The sequence below is a fragment of the Callospermophilus lateralis genome, chromosome 6 (assembly GCF_048772815.1).
Source record: "Callospermophilus lateralis isolate mCalLat2 chromosome 6, mCalLat2.hap1, whole genome shotgun sequence".
Lineage (NCBI taxonomy): Eukaryota > Metazoa > Chordata > Mammalia > Rodentia > Sciuridae > Callospermophilus > Callospermophilus lateralis.
This window is the reverse complement of record NC_135310.1, coordinates 127,923,026-127,941,180: the sequence shown is the minus strand read 5'-3', so window position 1 is coordinate 127,941,180 and position 18,155 is coordinate 127,923,026. Positions and strand designations below refer to the sequence as shown.

Below are 18,155 nucleotides of genomic sequence, written 5' to 3'. Positions count from 1 at the left end.
CTTTAGGGACTCAATAAGTTGCTGAGTCTGGCTTTGTACTTGAGATCCTCCTGCCTCAGCCTCCCAAGCCACTAGGATTATAGGTATACACCACAATGCTGAGCACTGCCCATTCCTCCGATATACCTTACAGAGTGATATCTGAGTCTATTCTCTCTCATTGTCTTTTTAAACACTGAATTTTAATTTTTATAGTGGAATCATGGATGTTTTGAAATTTAAAATATTTCTACAAGGCTCGGTAAAGAGACAAATTATCATAATCTTCCAAAGCCCTATTTTCTGATTCTTAAAGGCAACCTGCTTTACTTTCTTTATCTGATGCTTTTATTGTTACCTTTGTGCCCCTAAATAAAATGCTAACAGGATTCCTCTGTTTTTCAGTTTCATGTTGCACTATTAGTGGACAACTGCCATTCACATGCCCTTATCCTCACAACAGTCATTTTATCATTTTGGTTAAATCAGTGTTTTTATATTGTTCTGACTATGCAAACGCTATTCATGACTAGACTTATAGCCATGATTCCTTTTATTTTCTTAAACTGCTTTTTAACTTCCCTGCAGTTAATAAAAATGTTGTTACTTCATTTGCCTAGTTGTTTTTGTTTGTTTCTTTTTGGGGGGGGTTAAGGGGGGGAAGGGTACTTATTAATGGAAGTTTCACAAACTCTCCCCTTGGGTCTCTGCTATGGTTTCAATGTGTGCTCCAAAGTTCATGTGTTGGAAAATTGATATTTAATGTGGTGGTGTGCGGGGATGTGTCCTAATGGGAGGTGGGTGTGTCATGAGGGTTGTGCTCTCCTAAACAGATCAGTACTGTTATCTTAGGAATGGGTTGGCCCCTCCTGCCTCTCTTGCTCTCTTTCTTGCCCTTACACCTTCTACCTTTGAGAAAACAGAAGAGGGGCCCTAGTTAGTTGCCAGTGCATTGAACTTGAATTTCCCAACCTTAATAATGGTGAGAAAGTGCATTTCTCTTCTTCATGATTTACTTAATATGTGGTGTTCTGTTAGAACAGTCAAATAAACTAAAACAGTCTCCTTGAGTATATTCAAGCATATGCAGTGTTCCACCAATTTGGTCTTGGTGAAACACCTACCCTAGAGCCCTTAGTCCTGCCACACCTGGACTGGATTTCTTCACACCTAGAGAGGGGGTACTGACACCATGGTCTCTTTCATTTCATCAGGGAAGCTTGGCTTCCCTCTCTGGTGCTGTCTCCCTTCTTACCTGCATATCATGTTTCCCCTTTCCATCATTTTCTCCATCATTTTTGTTTCTTACTTCATTTAGCCATATCCTACAGGAACATGGAACAGAACATATTGAAACCAAAACATCTAGCTCTTAGGTCAACTTCATCTTAGTGGAATTCTGTGTTGTTGAAAATATTTTTGCTTGGAATGCACATGATATTACTTTGTTTAGCTACCAAAGCTGTTTTTCCTGTCTTACAATGTACAGGATCTCTTCTTTTCTATGAACTTTATGAAATTTTATTTAATGCATCTTGGCATACATCTGTGTCTGTTTGTTTTGAGGTCATTCAAATATAATTGAGGGGGTTGTAATTGCTAGGAGAATTTATTGAGATTTAAAAATCTTTTCTTATTCTCAATTATTGTGGAATTCCTATTATTCAGTTTTGGGAAATCCTTTATTGATAGCTAATGCTCTTAGAGTTCTTCTGTTTTCCTTACCATTATTTTTTATATTGTATAACTTCTTTTCTGATACAGATTTTAGTCATCAAAATCATCTATAGATTTATCATGTATATGATCAGTATTTAATTCCTAAAAACTTCTTTTTTTTCTGTATATAATTGAGCATAAGTCCATTATTTAAAAAATATCATATATTTTACATGTTATAGCAATTATTGAGAATAGTTGTAGTGGATCAAGCAAAGAAGTTGGGACCAGTTGGTCCACAGTTTACTTAGAACAGCAGTTCTCAAAGTGTAACTGTGGAGTCCTTGGAGCTATTCAGATTTTTGCACATGATTCACATGATTAAAAACTATTTTATAATGCCATTAAAACATCACTTACACTGAAGTAAAACTTGGCAAGATGGAAGCCAGGGTACAAAACTGCAATAGTAGTTATTGTATTTCTGAGCATCTTTTAACTGCACAAGGGAAAATGCCAGTTCACTTGAACATGTCCTATTTGAAGTAATAAAAATTATTAACTTTATTAAATCTCCGTTCGAGTTCACACTACAAAAATATTTATTCAATAGAATGGGAAGTACAAATAAAACACTTCTGCTACATTACAAAGTAGGGTGTCTGTGTAAACAAAAGTCATTTGGTGAGTTGTACTAGCCCCATTTTTATGGGATACCATTTCTGCTACATAGAATGAATGACAGAGAAACTATTCCTTGGACTTCAATATATGACCAACATTCTAAAAAATGACCTGAGCCTGTCCCTTCTAGATTGTCCACTAACAGTAATATTTTCAATGATAAAATGTACAGTCTTAGAAGAAAATCAGAATCTGGGAAAATCTGAATCTACTATTATGAACTTGACAGAGTCCCCGATGCTTATAACACTTTCTGGTGAAATCTGTGATATTATCAACATGTGACCTCTTGATTAGTTGCACTGTAATGTATGTACACTAGAAGGTGTATATAACTTTATAGAATAATACATCTTTTAAAAAATATATCATGCATTAGCACAAGAGGAATTCATTATACAAGACACACCCACAGTGTTTCATGCAGCAAAATATAAACTATTCAAAGATTATGTTTCAGGGTCTATATGGCAAAGAACTTCTAAGAAGCTAACACGTGTATCAATATAATGTGGTATCAAAGATGAAGAGCCAGAATTGCCTAAAACATTATTTTAAAAGATTCCCCCCCCCAGATATTAGTGTGAGGCTGCATGTTTTTGTCTCAAACAAAATCATTAAATGCAGAAGATATGAACATGTAGCAGTTTTCTAAAATAGACAAATTAAAAGGACTTTCAAAACTGTAAAAAATAAAAAAGATCCACTCTTCTAATTAAATCTTTGTTTTGGAAAACAGTTATTTCTCTTGCAAACTATTCTATTGACATGAAATTGTTTATGAATACTCTGAAGAATAAAGTACCTTCTTTAAAATGGAATTAATTTCTAATTGTTAAACATACTCCACATAAACATGTTTACCTTTTAAGCATACAAATATCCTGAAACCAAACCCTTCTAGAACTCCCTGAAACAGGAATCAGAGTACCTTGTGATGAAGAGCACTCTGTGAAGGAGAAGTGGTCCGGGCAAAGTCCCAGGTCCCTAGGTGTGACTCTCAGGGTCTAGAGCTGTGTCTGGGGTGTGGATGCAGAGCACTGAGGATTCCCCTTTTCCCTGGCATTTTTCTTCTCCCTCTCCCAACCTGAGCCAGGTTGTTCGGCCCAGACATTCCTGAAGTGGCCCCAGGTCTGGCTCCCATTGTGCTTTAAGCTCCCAGAGAAGCCAATCAGCATTACAGCGGTTTGGGTTTTGAAGTCCCCACCCACTGTCCAGGACTTAGAACCTCCACAGAAGTGCAGGCTGGAGGTGATGGCGTCCCAAACCCTGTTCCTGCTGCTATTGGGGGCCCTGTCCCTGATGGAGACCTGGGCGGGTGAGTGTGGGGTCAGGAAGGAACCTGATTAAGCTAGGGAGTACTGTCCCCTTGCTCCTCCTGCCCAGGGAAGCCTGTCCCTTGCTCCTGTCCCAGACCATCCCCAGTGTGGTGCAGCTAGTCCTGGCTCTTCACTCAGCCTCTAAATCCTTCTCTCTTTAGTCCCACCTCCCTCTTTGCTTCTCTGGAGCCAATTCCTCTCCTCCTGGATCCTGGAGCAGGGTGCTGGGAGGAGGATGGACTTGGTCTCAGTATCCCCGCCTACAGGCTCCCACTCTTTGAAGTATTTCAACACCTCCATGTCCCGACTGGGCCGCAGCGAGCCCTGCTTCATCTCTGAGCAGTTACAGCACTTTGACAGCGACTCTGAGACCCAGAGGATGGAGCCAAGGTCGCCCTGGGTGGAGCAGGAGGAGCAGGAGCATTGGGATCGGAACACTTGGAATTCCAAGGACTCCACAAAGAATTTCCAAGTGTGCTTGAACAACCTGCTGAGCCACCACAAGGAGAGCGAGGGCGGTTAGTGGCCCAGGGCCCCTGTCTGAGTGAGGTCTGAACCTCTTCCTGTCCCGAAAGCACCATCCCAAGTCCACAGGGATTCCCCGATTCTGAGGGAGCCATGGAGTCCCCTGACCCAGAAAGCATCCACTGGGACTGTGATGGGTTTTGTTTACATTTGGGGGGCAGGGGAGGGTGCTTCAGTCTGGCTGTGCACAAAATAACCAAGCCGCCACACAGCCTTGTAGGTTCAAAAGAGGAACTCCTTCATTCTCGCACTCCCTCACCACTCATGCCACCTTCTTCTGGGACACACCACACACCAACTGGAAATCCTCCTCCCGCACTTCCCCAACCAATGGGAACTCTCCCCAGGAATCCCTTCGACAACTCCAAAGTAGCAGGCTGAGGCGGACTGCAGGGATCTAATATACAATTGAATAGACAGCTTAACATAACCATTATCATCTCAATGGCTTGCTGGCATCACCTCTCAACCACTCCATTCTGGCAAAAATGCTGTGGCTCTCAGCAGGAGGGGAACACACGGGTTGGTTGGGGTGAGGATGCCCCTGACAGTGGGGGTGGGGACAGGCTCTTACACCATCCCGAGGACCTATGGCTGTGAAGTGGGGCAAGATTGGTGCCTGCTCCGCAGGTTCTACTGGTTGGCATATGATGGGGAGGATTACCTCGCCCTGAATGAGGACCTGAGCTCCTGGACTGTGGCAGACTTGGTGGCTCAGATCATCTAGCGATACTGGAAGGCACCTGGTGTCACGGAGCTCCACAAGGTCTACCTGGAAAACACTTGTATGGAGAAGCTCCTCAGATATCTGGAGAGCAGGAAAGAGTCCTGCAGTGCTTAAGTATGAGGGGCTGCAGGACACCTGGCTGAGCTCCTTTAGATCTCTCCACCTGCTTCCCAAAAGAAGTCAAGGAGAATCATGGCACCCACTCTAGAACACTGCCCTGTTCCTTTTCCAGAGGGAAGTGGGTCTGCCTGGATTGCAAGGTACTCTACTAGAGAAGAACTGAAGGCTGCTTTCTCTCAGGATAAGTAAAGGATCCAGTCTCTCCCCTGGCTGGTGGGAAAGACAATAAATAACTGACCACAGTTCCTTGGCAGCAGTCTTGGCATCAAGGATAGATTGGAGGTCCATTCTAGCCTAGTGTCTTTGGAGGTCTGACTCCAGCATTTCTATATCACTCAGTCTCCACCCAGAGATTTAAGTTCCTCTGAGACACTCGTAACCTCTTCCATTGGGTTGTCTTAACCTGATTCTAGAACTTTGCAAGGAATGCCATCATGCCAGAAGACTGAGTCCAAGCTATGTCTAGGTTTTGTGCTTGCTCCCTCCCTGACCCTAATTGTGCTGACCATTCTCTGGATGATGGCCAACTGGAGGTAATGTCCAAATGTCTGAATTTCCTTGTTCTTTCATTCAGATCCCCCAGAGACACAAGTGACTCACCACCCTAGCCCTGAAGGGGATGTCACTCTAAAGTGCTGGGCCCTGGGCTTCTACCCTAAGGAGGTCATCCTGAACTGGCAACAAGATGGGGAGGACCAGACCCAGGACATGGAGCTTGTGGAGACCAGGTCTACAGGGGATGGAAACTTCCAGAAATGGGTGACTGTGGTGGTGTCTGCTGGAGAAGAGCAGAGATGCACATGCCATGTGCATCATGAGGGGCTGCCTGAGCCCCTCACCCTGAGATGGGGTAAGGAGGGGATGAGGGCACAGAGCCTGTTGTCAGGAAAGCAAGAGGCTTTCTGGAGACCCTCAGCAGGGTAGGGACTGAGAGCTGGAGATCAGGGCCTTTCATCTAACTTCACTTCCTCTCCCAGAGCCACCATTCAGTCTACCATCCCCACCATGGGAGCTGTTGCTGGTCTGGTTGTCCTTGGAACTATTGTCATTGGAGATGTGGTAGCTTTTGTTTTTGGGAAGAAGAAAAACACAGATAGTGAAAATGCAAGGTCTGAAGTTTTCTCCCACTGGTGATTTGAAGCACTTGGGAGAAGTAAGCCTTAGCTTTTTAAAGGGAAGTAATATCTTCACACACGTTTCCCCAGGCTAGGAACCTATTTATTCTTTGTAAAGCAGGTAGAAAATATAGGACAAATTTATTCCTCTGAAACTTGTGATGATGTGACCTGATTCCCAGCATTTGGAGGCCACCAGGGAATTTCCCTGCTGAGGACAGACACCCAGGAGAGCAGTTGGCTCCATCTTTACCCATATCCTTTCTTCTTGTCTCCTGATCCTTCCCTACATCTGCAGTCACAGTTCTGGAAACTTTCCTGAGGTCCAGAAAATACCAGTACCTCTAAGACCTGCCTCCAATTTGCTCTCTCACAGGATGTTTTCTTCCCACAGATGGAAAAGAAAGGACCTATGCTCCAGCTGCCCGTAAGTTTTATTAACAGTGATCCCTGGGACCTTCAGTGTAGTGTAGAAGGGAGTGATGAGAGAGCTGATCCATCTCATAATTCCTCCATTAGCCACATCTCCTTGGGCTCTGACCAGGATGACTTTTTGTTCCCAGGTAATGACAGTGCTCAGGGCTCTGATGTGTCTCTCAATGCTTAAAAAGGTGAGACCTGGGAATAACTGAAAAGGGAATGGAATTGAAGCATGGGGAAACTCTTGGGTTACAGGCCTCTCTGTATTTGGACTGTTGAGCATGCAATGGGTCATTCATAGTGTATCCACTTAGAAAGACTGAGATAAATTTGCTCCTAATATTTTATATTTTATTTTTTGTCCTTCTATTTTTTAAAATTTTTTGTTTATTTTTTATTATTAGTTGTTCAAAACATTACAAAGCTCTTGACATATTATATTTCATACATTTGATTCAAGCGGATTATGAACTCCTGTTTTTACCCTGTATACAGATTGCAGAATCACATCGGTTACACATCCACTTTTTTACATACTGCCATACTAGTGTATGTTGAGTGTGAGCAGGCTTCTGTGTGACTGAGCGACATAGGATTTGTTTGGTTCTCTTCCTGCTCCCTACTATGACTTCAAGAGATACCGACTACTTTTTGTGCTACTGGCATCTAATCGTATCTATGTATCTGTTTTCCTATCAGCTTAAAGTGAGGAAATGGAAAGAAGAACCTCTCCCTGGGTACCAAGACCCCTCCCCACACCATCCTGTTCTCTTCTTCAATCAACTTTCCTATATACCAGATGTGGGGCTGGAACATCTCCATTCTTCACTTTTCTTTGTTGCCCTGAGCTGTAGCTTCTTCCTGCCCTACTGAAAAACAGGATCCGGATATTGATTTGTATTTCAAATTTGTGCCATAAAATGTGGTTGATGGATCAGTTAAATGAAAAGAGGAGTCCTAAAATTTCAGAGAAAATAAAGTCTGAAACCTTGAGAATCCACATGTTTGCTGTGCTGAGGATATTGCAGGTGAGGACAAGAGAGGGTTTGAAAAAGCTGAGGGTGGACAAGGTGGCACCCAGTCTGCACTCAGTACATCCTGGGCATGGATGTGGTTACTCCTCAGCTGGTTCATCTTCCCTGCTCCTTGGTCATTGTCCCTTCAGTTGAACTTCATCCCACCAGGACCTCTGATGACAGGGGCTTATGTAAAGAGGTTAGAATATGCTCAAACATGAGTCTGACCTGCTCTCATCTTTATGTTTGTTTGTTTGTTTCTCAGTTTCTATAGAGAATTATCACTGTCCTTGTTATTAAAACTCAGAGCAGTTTCCTGTATTGTGTTTTCCACCACATTTCTCTAGTATTTTAAAAGGAACCAGATTATAAGAATAGTAGAGAGGAAAAATATCATGATTTCTTATCTTAGATAAATTCTTCCTAGTGTCCCATTTTCTCTACTCAGCAGTTTCATTGCCCTGAGCTCTACTACTCCATTTCAGATTCCTGGATTGATAAACAGAGTCTTATAGAAATTTCTTTTAGCTGAAAATTATGACTCATTAGTCAAGAATCATCTTTCCTGAAGATCAAAACATACGTGGGTGGTGTGGAGTGCTAGAGGGCTGGTGTGGAGGGAGGGAGGGCACCATGTGTGAGAAAAGCCCAGTGACTCTGACCTCAGTGTGAGAAGCCTTGTGCTGCAGATGCCACAGCAGCATTTGGTCTGAGGCTCCATTAATAAAGATGGTGTCTCTAGAAGAGGGAGGGGCTGACACTGAACATTCATTCAGCTCTCATTTGTTGAGTACTGAGTAGATGACACACATTTTGTATCCAGGATACATAAGGGAACTGAAAATAAGCCCAAACTTCCACCCTTGTAGAGCCTGTGTTCTATAGGAAAGAGGAAGAAGATACACTCTAAACACCATAAATGAGGACACTTGTTCATATGAGGTGGTGAATGTTGCAGGGCAGGTGTCAGAGTGGGTGTGTGTGGATAGGGAAGATGGCTGTTTTACTGGGGTGCTCAGCATATATCAGAGTTTTTAGCCTCCCCCCCTTTCCTCCTGACCTGTGGGAGAGATGGGGAAAGCACACCCCGACCAGGAGGATCAAGAAAGGCAAAGGTTGACCGCCGCCCGCACCCAACCCTCCCTCACCAGAGGACAATCAGACGCACCAGGAAGACGAGTCAAAGCAGGATCTCAAAGCAGGATCTCCTTTATTGAGAAAACACACACAGCTAATATAATGTTCAGGAACCAATCAGGGTAAAGGTCAGCAGGGTGGGGAGAGTTCACGTGTACACCCATCCTACAGGCAGTAATGGGAGATACACAAGCTGTCCATGAGGGCAGAAGGGTTCTGAGCCTATCCTAGAGGTGGTCCAATTTCCTTCACAACAATTGATTGGCACAAAAGAACCTTCTTCATAGCTCATACCTCCTGGCCATATAGGAATCTCCTCAGATGATTAGCCACTAACATGGCAGATGCTTACCCAGGAATGACTGGCCCAAGAGAGAACAGAGCAAACAGAAAACCCCAGTTCTTTCTCTGTGTGTATGCATACTGTCACTTCTGGTTTATTTTCTCTACTAGAGGTGAGTTTATTAAGCCCAGACTCATTCATGAGAAAGGAAATTGTCTCCTGCCCTTGGGTATCAAGGGCTTCATTTTCAGTTTTTGAAAACTACCAAGTCATCCTTTGACCACAAAATTTTAATATTCCTTCCACATGTACCCTAAACTGTCTTCTATCAAATGCCTCCAAAAATCTCATTCCATCTCATACTTAGTGTGAAGTCCAGACTCTCATCATCTGAATGAGGTCCAGGTACAGATGCAGCTCCTAGGATGAAGTGACATGAGTGCAGCTCTTCACACATGCTTCATAAAAGTTCACTCTCTAACTCACACGATATGCAATGTTGGGGCATAGGAAATCACCATGGACTTTCTAATAGAGGGTAAGTGAGAGGCACAAAGGAGCCCCAGGTCTGCAACATTGTTCAAATACAGAAAGGCAAACATTGGAGGTTTCTTGATTAGGTCTTAGTGTTATTTCTTCTGAGAATAGTTCCTGGTTCTTGACTCTATACTCAGATCTATTTTTGTGCTCTTGGTGATGCTATGCTTGTTTGTTTGTTTGTTTGTTTAAAATGCATTCTATGTTTGCAGGTACATAATTTCTTCACAGCTTTATGCTAATAGAACTTGATGACTTTCTAAATTTCTTTTCATTTCATACTGTCTCTGTCCCTTGCATTGATAAGTCACAGTGTTTCTTTTACTCTAGTTCTCCTAAAGAGTCCCCTCAAAGTCCTTCTAAGTCTACTAATTGCCCAGTTCCAAAGCCACTCCATGCTTTTAAAGTTTTGTTATGGCAGCACCCATTTCAAGTGTTAATGTCTTTTGTAGGTATCTAATGCTGTGGAACAAATATTCACAAATATTTATTATATTTATTATATTTATTCAGTCTTATTATTTAAAAGAAAATTTCTCATTGGTAATAACATGGATGAAACATGGGACTTTATGGTAAGTGAATTAAACCAGGTCCAAAAAGACTGCATGATCTCACCCTATGTGGAATCTGGTGTAGGGCAAGGTACTGGTCAAAGAGAACAACCTCCAAGATAAGGAAGATGAAGAAGTACTGGAGATGTAATCTGTGAACATACAGCATGGTGATTGTAGTTAATAATACTCCATTTTTTTCATAAAATATTCAAAGAAGGAAGATCTTAAAAATTCTAACCACACACAAACACATGAATAGAAACAGGTAAAATCTGTTAGTACTTATTCAGTTGAATTTGTCATTTTATTATTATTTTCTATGTGTCTCACATTTTTGTTCCTCAATACTTACTGTGTTTATTCTTTATGTGCCAAGTGGATATTTTATAGTATGTTAAGTTCCTTAGTAGATTTTCCCTAGAGTTTTCTTAATGCTTGCTTGGAGGACTTACCAAATACATTTGTCTTACTAGAAACCACTTTGGAAACTACTATATAGGAATAGAGGATGCTACCTCCATACCTAGTTTCTCTTCCTCCTCAGTCTCTGATTATTGTTAAAATGTTCTACCTGAATATGTCAGACACATCATTTATGTTGTAAAAATTATATCTTTGTATAATTAAGGAAAGTTTTTGTTTATATGCCATCAAAGACAATGATCTTTTCTACAATACAGGGTCTACCATTAATCTATCTTATATTCAGCATATTTTATATCTCAGACATTTCATTCCTTGAAGTTTGACTTTGATTTTTATGTATTTTTGGTGTTTCATTTAACTTATTGAACATACATTATGTACTTACAATAAACATTTAAAATTATCAGCTTCTAATTTTAACCTTAGTATCAGATCTAGGTTGGTTCTAATTGATGTTTTCTCTGTCTTCTGAATTGCATTTTCTTGTTTTCATTGTATTCTTGGTGACTTTTTATTTGATGCCAGACATTATGACTTGACCAAGTTAGGTGCCAAATATTTTTGCATGCCATATTTTTTTTTTTTTTTAGAAAATAAAATCATGTGAGAACTATTTGGTCCTTTTTGCTCTTTTAGCATCTCTCAGGTAAATCAGAAAGAGTTGAGGTCAGTCTTATTATTCACCACTACAGACATGAGACCCCTCTGAGTATTTTATCTAGTGCCTAGAAAACTGTGAGCTTTTCCAGTCTTGCTAGTGGAAATAGACACTGTCATTAACCCTGTGTACCCCAAGGTACCATTGTTCCCTCTAGGCATTTTGGATAATTCTTTCCCTCTCCTTGAGTAGTTTTCTAATGCTCATTTACTGATGAGATGACAACTGAGGGGAGCTCTCTGAGGACCTCCATTGCTTTTATTTTTAGGGACCTTCTCTAGGTGCCTTCAGTTTGCATATTCTGGCTGCCCTGCAATCTCCAAATTCACAACTCTCACCCTCAACTCCCTGATCTGGCTGGGCTGTGTAGGGCTCCTCCTCCCTGCACTGTGTCCTGGAAACTCCAAAGAAAGGAAGAGGGACAATGGCAGGCCTCACCTCCTTCATTCCCTTTGTCTCAGAAATTTCAGTCTTTGGGGTAGGGGCACAGAGCAGGTGTTGTACAATCTGAATAGCTGCCTATTTTTGCATATATTTTCTGTATTGTGTTTAAGGTGTGAGAGTAAATCTGGATTTTGTCCTTCCATCATGGTGTTAGCTGCTAGGGAGGCTCTTTTAGGGCAGCACCTGCACTTGTGGGGAAAAAACCTCTGCCCATTTATATGACTGCAAATATATTTTTTTTTCTTTTTTGTTTTTGTTTCTTTATTTCAGAAAGGCCCTCAAGAGTAACCAAGAGGAACATATTAAACCACCCAAAGCTGCCCAGCCCCTCCTGTAGGTGACTTAGAATAAACTTTACTCACTATAATACTAAATTTTTTACCCTCTTTGTTACAGGCCAGAAGAGGTACATGCAGAAATGGTGAGCATAATCAAGAAAGCTTCTACCTTACCTTAGGGAACAGTCAAGCAAACTTGTGCACATATATCAAGTCCTTGAGTCTGCTAAGAACAGTTTGAACATCAGATGTCAATACACCAGTTTGGGTAGAAAGGAAATTACACCAGCAGGGTGTTTAGAGTTTGTGGGCGGTCAAGGAAAAATAACGAATGAATGTTATTAACACAGACCATTCATGGATCCTTAGCTATCTTCCAGACTTGGGTTTTCAAATCCTAGCAAAATAAAAAAGCAGGAAGAAAATTCATGGAATAATAATTTTACTATGCCACTGTGTCACTCTGAGAACATAAATTGGAGTAGAAGAAGAAACCTGGACTCCAAATTGAACTATTAGAGGAATAATTTGGTAGATATTATATAGAACTTAGTCAATGGAACTCTGGTGACTGTGACATGCTGGATCAAGTTCCTTCAGTTCACTGTTCCAGGATCTGAAATTAGTGATTCCATCCTTCAACCCTCTGCTCTAGCACTTGAACTCACTTCTTAGAGAAATTCCACACATACACAATAGCAGTAGGAGGCAGAAATCTTTTCCTTGCAAAAAAAGACAAAAATCCACTTTTCTTAACATTATTGCATTTGAGCATTGTACCAGGCTTGGGATCTACTGGTCAGGTGACACATGTACCAGGCTCATGACCATGATGGGTAGACACAGAACAGCTGGCACTGTGCACAATGATTTGCAAAGGTGGCATTAGTGGCAAGAATTGTGCCTAGATTCCATGAGCAGTAATGGCAGCAGTCTTTGCTGCAGAGTCCAGTGGCCAGTATAAGGTCTCAGTGGCATCTGAGTCTGGCACCAGGGTCAGTGGTTCCCAAAAGAGGGAAGGTTTGTGGATTGTTTCTGGCTATGAAGCTTCAAGCCTGGTTGTCTGACCTAATTCAAAATTATATCAGCTCCCTTAACACATGTAAATTCCTTTATGTTTAAACTAGAAAAACTGGCACTCTTTTTTCTTTCTGAAAGAAGGGACAGATAAATCATGTCTGGGGATTGGTTTCAGAGGTCAGCATTGGGAGTTATACATTATGCTGAGTTGAGTCACCTCTTTAATCTTCCATCTGCCGGTACACAAAATGGCACTTATCTGCTACATTGTGTATAATAATTGATTAGATTTATCTTCCATTTCCTTTATAGGGAAAACCACCACATTTAAATGCAAATGTAAGACCCCTCTCCACCCTGAACACTCTGATCAATGACCTCAGAAGTTCCCACCTGTCCTAGTAGCACAATTGTTGGTGGGCTCAGCACGGAACACTCAGCCCTCTCCCCAGACCTTTAATCTCAATATGATGCACAAGCCTAAGAACTGCTTATTGAGGGGCTGGGGATGTGGCTCAAGTGGTAGCGCACTCGCGTGCGTGCATGCGGCCCGGGTTCAATCCTCAGCACCACATACAAACAAAGATGTTGTGTCCGCCGAAAACTACAAAATAAATATTGAAAAATTCTCTCTCATCTCTCTCTCTCTCTCTCTCTCTCTAAAAAAAAAGAGAAAGAACTGCTTATTGAACAAGCATGAAATGAGTTTTCCACTCACAGTCTGGGAATCCTCCTGTGCCTCCTTACCACTGCAGTAAGAAGTGTGACCACAGACCAGCAGCATCAGCACCACTTTGTCTTAAATATGCAATCTATTGCTTAATTTTAGACCATCTACTTGTTAAGAGGACATACAGGTGATTCCCATGCAGGAAAGTCTGGAACTCCCTGGTCTACCTGCTTCTTGACATGGTGCCAGTACTGTGCCGTATGCTCTGGGCATGGGGTCTGATCAGGTCACTTGCACTGGAGCTCTAGGTCTCAGTCCTTGTTCCTTTCCCCTCTGTACCCAATCACTTCCTTGATGACCTCATCAGTTCTCAAGGCTTTAACTATCATTTATATGGAGGCACCTCCCAGATATAATCATCCAGTCTAGAAATTTCTCCTAAATGTTTCCACGTTGTCTATCCCAATGCCAGTCAGCCACCCAACCTGCATTTATGGTGCACATCTCAGCACAGTATCTCCTGCACTGAGTGCTTTGAATATATTCAGTTATCTCCACCTGTGCTCCGACAGAGTCCTCCCCTTATCTGCTAAGAGCAGTTCCATATTTCTCCAAGCATAGTCCAAAATCCTTGACTGCTCTTTCTCACACCACAGATGTAGTCTATCAGGAAATGCTGTCAAGTCCATCTTCAATGTTGTGTAGAATGCAGTCACTTCCAGTGTTTTCACTGCCACAACCCAGGTGAAGTGATGCACATGTCCATCCCAAAGGACTCCTTAGTTTCCTCCACTTTTCCCCACCTTCTCACCTCTACCTGTCCTCTCCATACTGTTCTCAGCAGAGCAGCCAGAGTGAGTCCTTGAAAGGAGAAGTTGTCCCTGTCTGTCTTTGCTCCAGACTGCCTCACTCACAGTAAGAATCCTTCCAACATCTCCAGGTCCATATGTTCTGTTTATACTGATAGCCTCCTCTTGAAAACCCTGCTCAAATCACACAAGCCTCCTTCTTCTTCCAGAATGCATAGACACAATCTTTCCCTAGTGCATTAGCACTGACAGTTCCCCTGCCTAGAAAACAACTCCCTAGAGCCCTCATAAAAGAGCTCTTCATGTTTTTCAAATCTGTCACTTCCCATCAGGCCCACACTGACCCTAGTGAAACTGTCATCCTCCCTGTCCCCCTGCACTGCACTCTGGTTCACACTCCCTGTAACACTGACCACCTTCTAACATGAACAGAATAACTTTCCTCACTCTGCTTATGGTAGATCATCTCCCTCTTCCCAGTAAAACACAAGTTCCATAAAAAATAGAAATTTTTCTCTGTTTTTAGTTCCAAGATAAGTTGGAAATGCAAAATTTTTTTTTTGCCATATACACAGTACTCAAAAATGCCAGTTAAATGGTCACTGTAGAGCACCTCCCTAACCTAGTGACATAGCTTCATTGAAGGAACCTCACACCAAAAGCTTCTCTATGGCAGCTGCAGCACAAGGTCCTCTCACACTGAGGTCAGGATCACCTGGGATTTTTCTCACCAGTGATGCTCGCCCTCCCTCTACATCCCCTCCTACATCTAGGCTCATGGGTCCTGATTTCCAGACAAATAAAAATCTAAATTAGACTCTGATTCATAAATTATGGATTTGGATAGGAGCCAGCAGGAAGATTACTAGGATTATGGGCAGGAAGAGGTATAAATGAGCAGAGAAGATGGAACCCTGGAAGAAATTTATCTAAGTAAGAAATTATGGCATGCTTCCTCTATGCAAGTCTCACAATCTGGTTGATTTAAAAAGATTGGGGAAAAGATGGGAAACACAGTCTAGAAAACAGTCCTGGAAGGAGGGCCAACGCTGGCCAATAAAAATTCAGTTCTTGATATCAGTGAGACCTGTGTGTACAGAGGCTTCTCCGGGCTTTGTGGGGACCATTTTGGGGAAAATGACTCCAGGGTCAGTCATAGGCAGGGGACACCAGAGGAGAATGACACCAGAAGTCACAAAAGAACAAGAACAGGAAATATCTTCCCTGAAAGAAACAAAGAAAATAAATATCAACCCAGGAAAGTTGGCAGCAAAGAGCCAGAGTCAGGACTGATCCTAGGCTGACCTGACCATACAAAGTTCTTGCTGCCAAGGTTCTGGAGACTGGGCAAGGCCTGGACAATGTCAAAGTCCCTGTGTTCACAGTGTGGTGGGACAAAGTTCTACAGAGGGACAAGTACAAAGCAGAATGGGTGATGACCCCTGAGGACTGACTCATAGGTCACAATGGACTAAAAACCAACTGGGCACAACCCATCAATATTTGGCTCCTCACAGCCATCACCTGTCCTCACCTGCAAAGAACTCAGCACAGAAAGCACATGGGTTCTAGAAAGTCCTCAGGTTCAATTCTTCCCTCAAGTTTTAGGAGTCTTTCTTCATTTCAATTAACCCATCAACCACATCTCGTGACAAGAATTTTACTTTTAGTAGATGAGTAGAAGTTGCAGCTCAGTGCACCATGAAATTGAGTCAGGGATGGAGACAACCCAGCCATGTGAATGCTGGAACAGGAAGGTTGAAAACAGGCAGGGATCTATGTGGGGAGTGGGTCTTCTTGCTCTGGGACAACTTCTCATTTCATACTGACAGACAGACAGACAGACAGACACACACACACACACACACACACACATATGGGAGTTGCAAAAGAATTCAGGAGCTCTTCATGTCACAGTAGGGATTGGAACAGACTTCACCAAATCTTGTGTTGTTCAGATACTACAAGGCAGCTGTCTCACAGTATAAGAAAAATAATCCTGAATGAATTCAGATCAGTCTCTATAAGAGCTGACACTATGAACAGCCCATCACATAAAAGTCCATACCCAGAGTCCCCTTTACAGAACTGTGTTCCCTTTACCCCACCTGTGTGGGAGGCCAACCTTATGGGTGACTGAGTTACACTCCCCAGCTGGGTGCTGAAGTGCTCAGTCACAGAAATGGGTGTGTCTTGCTACAGCCCCATGGGTGAAGCTATGCTCACCTGTTCCTTTGTAATATAACCCCTTGCCCTGTTTAGGATAGAATCTTCCATGGAAGTGCCTTATGTGTGTCCCCTTTTCTTACTGTGCCCTTGGGGTGTGGTCTACCCAGGTGTCAGTCAACCTGCTGACAGCTGACATCATGAAGATAGACTCAGCCCCCTGAAACCTGACCTCTTGCCTTATTTGAATAGCTTCTCCTCAGTAAAAGGGAGAGCTTGTGCTCTCTCTCTCTCTCTCTTTCTGCAGACCCTTAAGGTCAGAGGAACCTTCACAGCAACCCCAAAGAAAAAGGTATTTGTGTCTCTTGTGTGGTTATTTTGTGCAGCCCAGTTAGCCCAGTTTAACTAGAGTGACCCCTGAGCTTTTTAGTCCTGAGAACAGAAACCTGGAACACCTGCCCTCCCCCTTCAGAACCTCCAAGGACTCACATTTACAAGCCATTAGAGAGGCTTTGGAATGAAAGCCACTGTCACTATCTGGGGTAGAAGAGATTTGGTCAGAGCCCACCAAAGATATTATTAAAGGAAGAATTGCTGGGTGGTTGAACACCCCCAGGGGCTCCCATCTAACTCACTCAGAGGATCAGGATCAACTCTACTCACTCAGGTAGCCTGTCCATGGCTCCCCTTTTTTCCATCTGTGAGAAGAAAACAACTTGGGAGAAGCCAGGGAGGAGGCAGGCCATGAGGGCCTAGAGGAACCAGAAGATTCTGAACCCCAGGGAATTTCACAGAACTGTGACTGCAGACCCATAAAAGGAACAGAAAATATGAGGGAAGAAATGTGAAGGTGATATCTCTGGATACCAGTGACGAGTTCTGCTTCCTCACATGTTGAAGTATAACATTAGAGAAGCATGCTGAGGCAAGCATATAAAGCAGGGTTTATTTCAAAAGGGGTCACATTCTGGCTGGAGTGAGATGAAATCTTTGGGTGGTTTTGATTTGCATTTCTCTACTTACTAGAGACATTGAACATTTTTTTCATGTATTTGTTGGTCAATTGCGTATCTTCTGAGATGTGTCTGTTCAGTTCCTTAGTCCATTTATTGACTGGTTTATTTATTTTTTTCGTGTTAAGATTTTTGAATTCTTTGTATATCTTGGAGATTAGTGCTCTATCTGATATGTGTGTGGTAAAGATAAATCTCCCACTTTGTGAGCTCTCTCTTCACAATATTGATGGTTTTCTTTGCTGAGAAGAAGATTTTTGATTTGAATCCATCTTATTTATTAATACTTGATTTTATTCCTTGCACTTTAGGAGTCTGGTTAAGGAAGTTAGGACCTAATCTGACATGATGAAGATTTGGTCTACTTTTTCTTTTATTAGGTGCAGGGTCTCTATGCAAACTAAGACACTGCTAACTGGAGGTAGTGTGAAAAATTAATATGACTACTTTAATCCTAAGGAAAACTCCTATAAAACAGTGCAAAAATAAAGCCAGCAATAAAATTAAAATGAGATTCTAAAACCACTGAAGTAATTTAAGAGATCACTTTTGAAGGACAGTTTCAGTGGATAAGAAGTCATTTGGCATTTTTT

The 18,155-nt window shown here is 42.2% G+C and overlaps 1 pseudogene; it reads left to right on the top strand.

Annotated features, from left to right (window-relative positions):
- The first annotated feature begins 202 nt into the window (after positions 1-202).
- On the top strand, positions 203-6,735 carry LOC143402060 (saoe class I histocompatibility antigen, A alpha chain-like; annotated as a pseudogene).
- Positions 6,736-18,155: the final 11,420 nt, after the last annotated feature.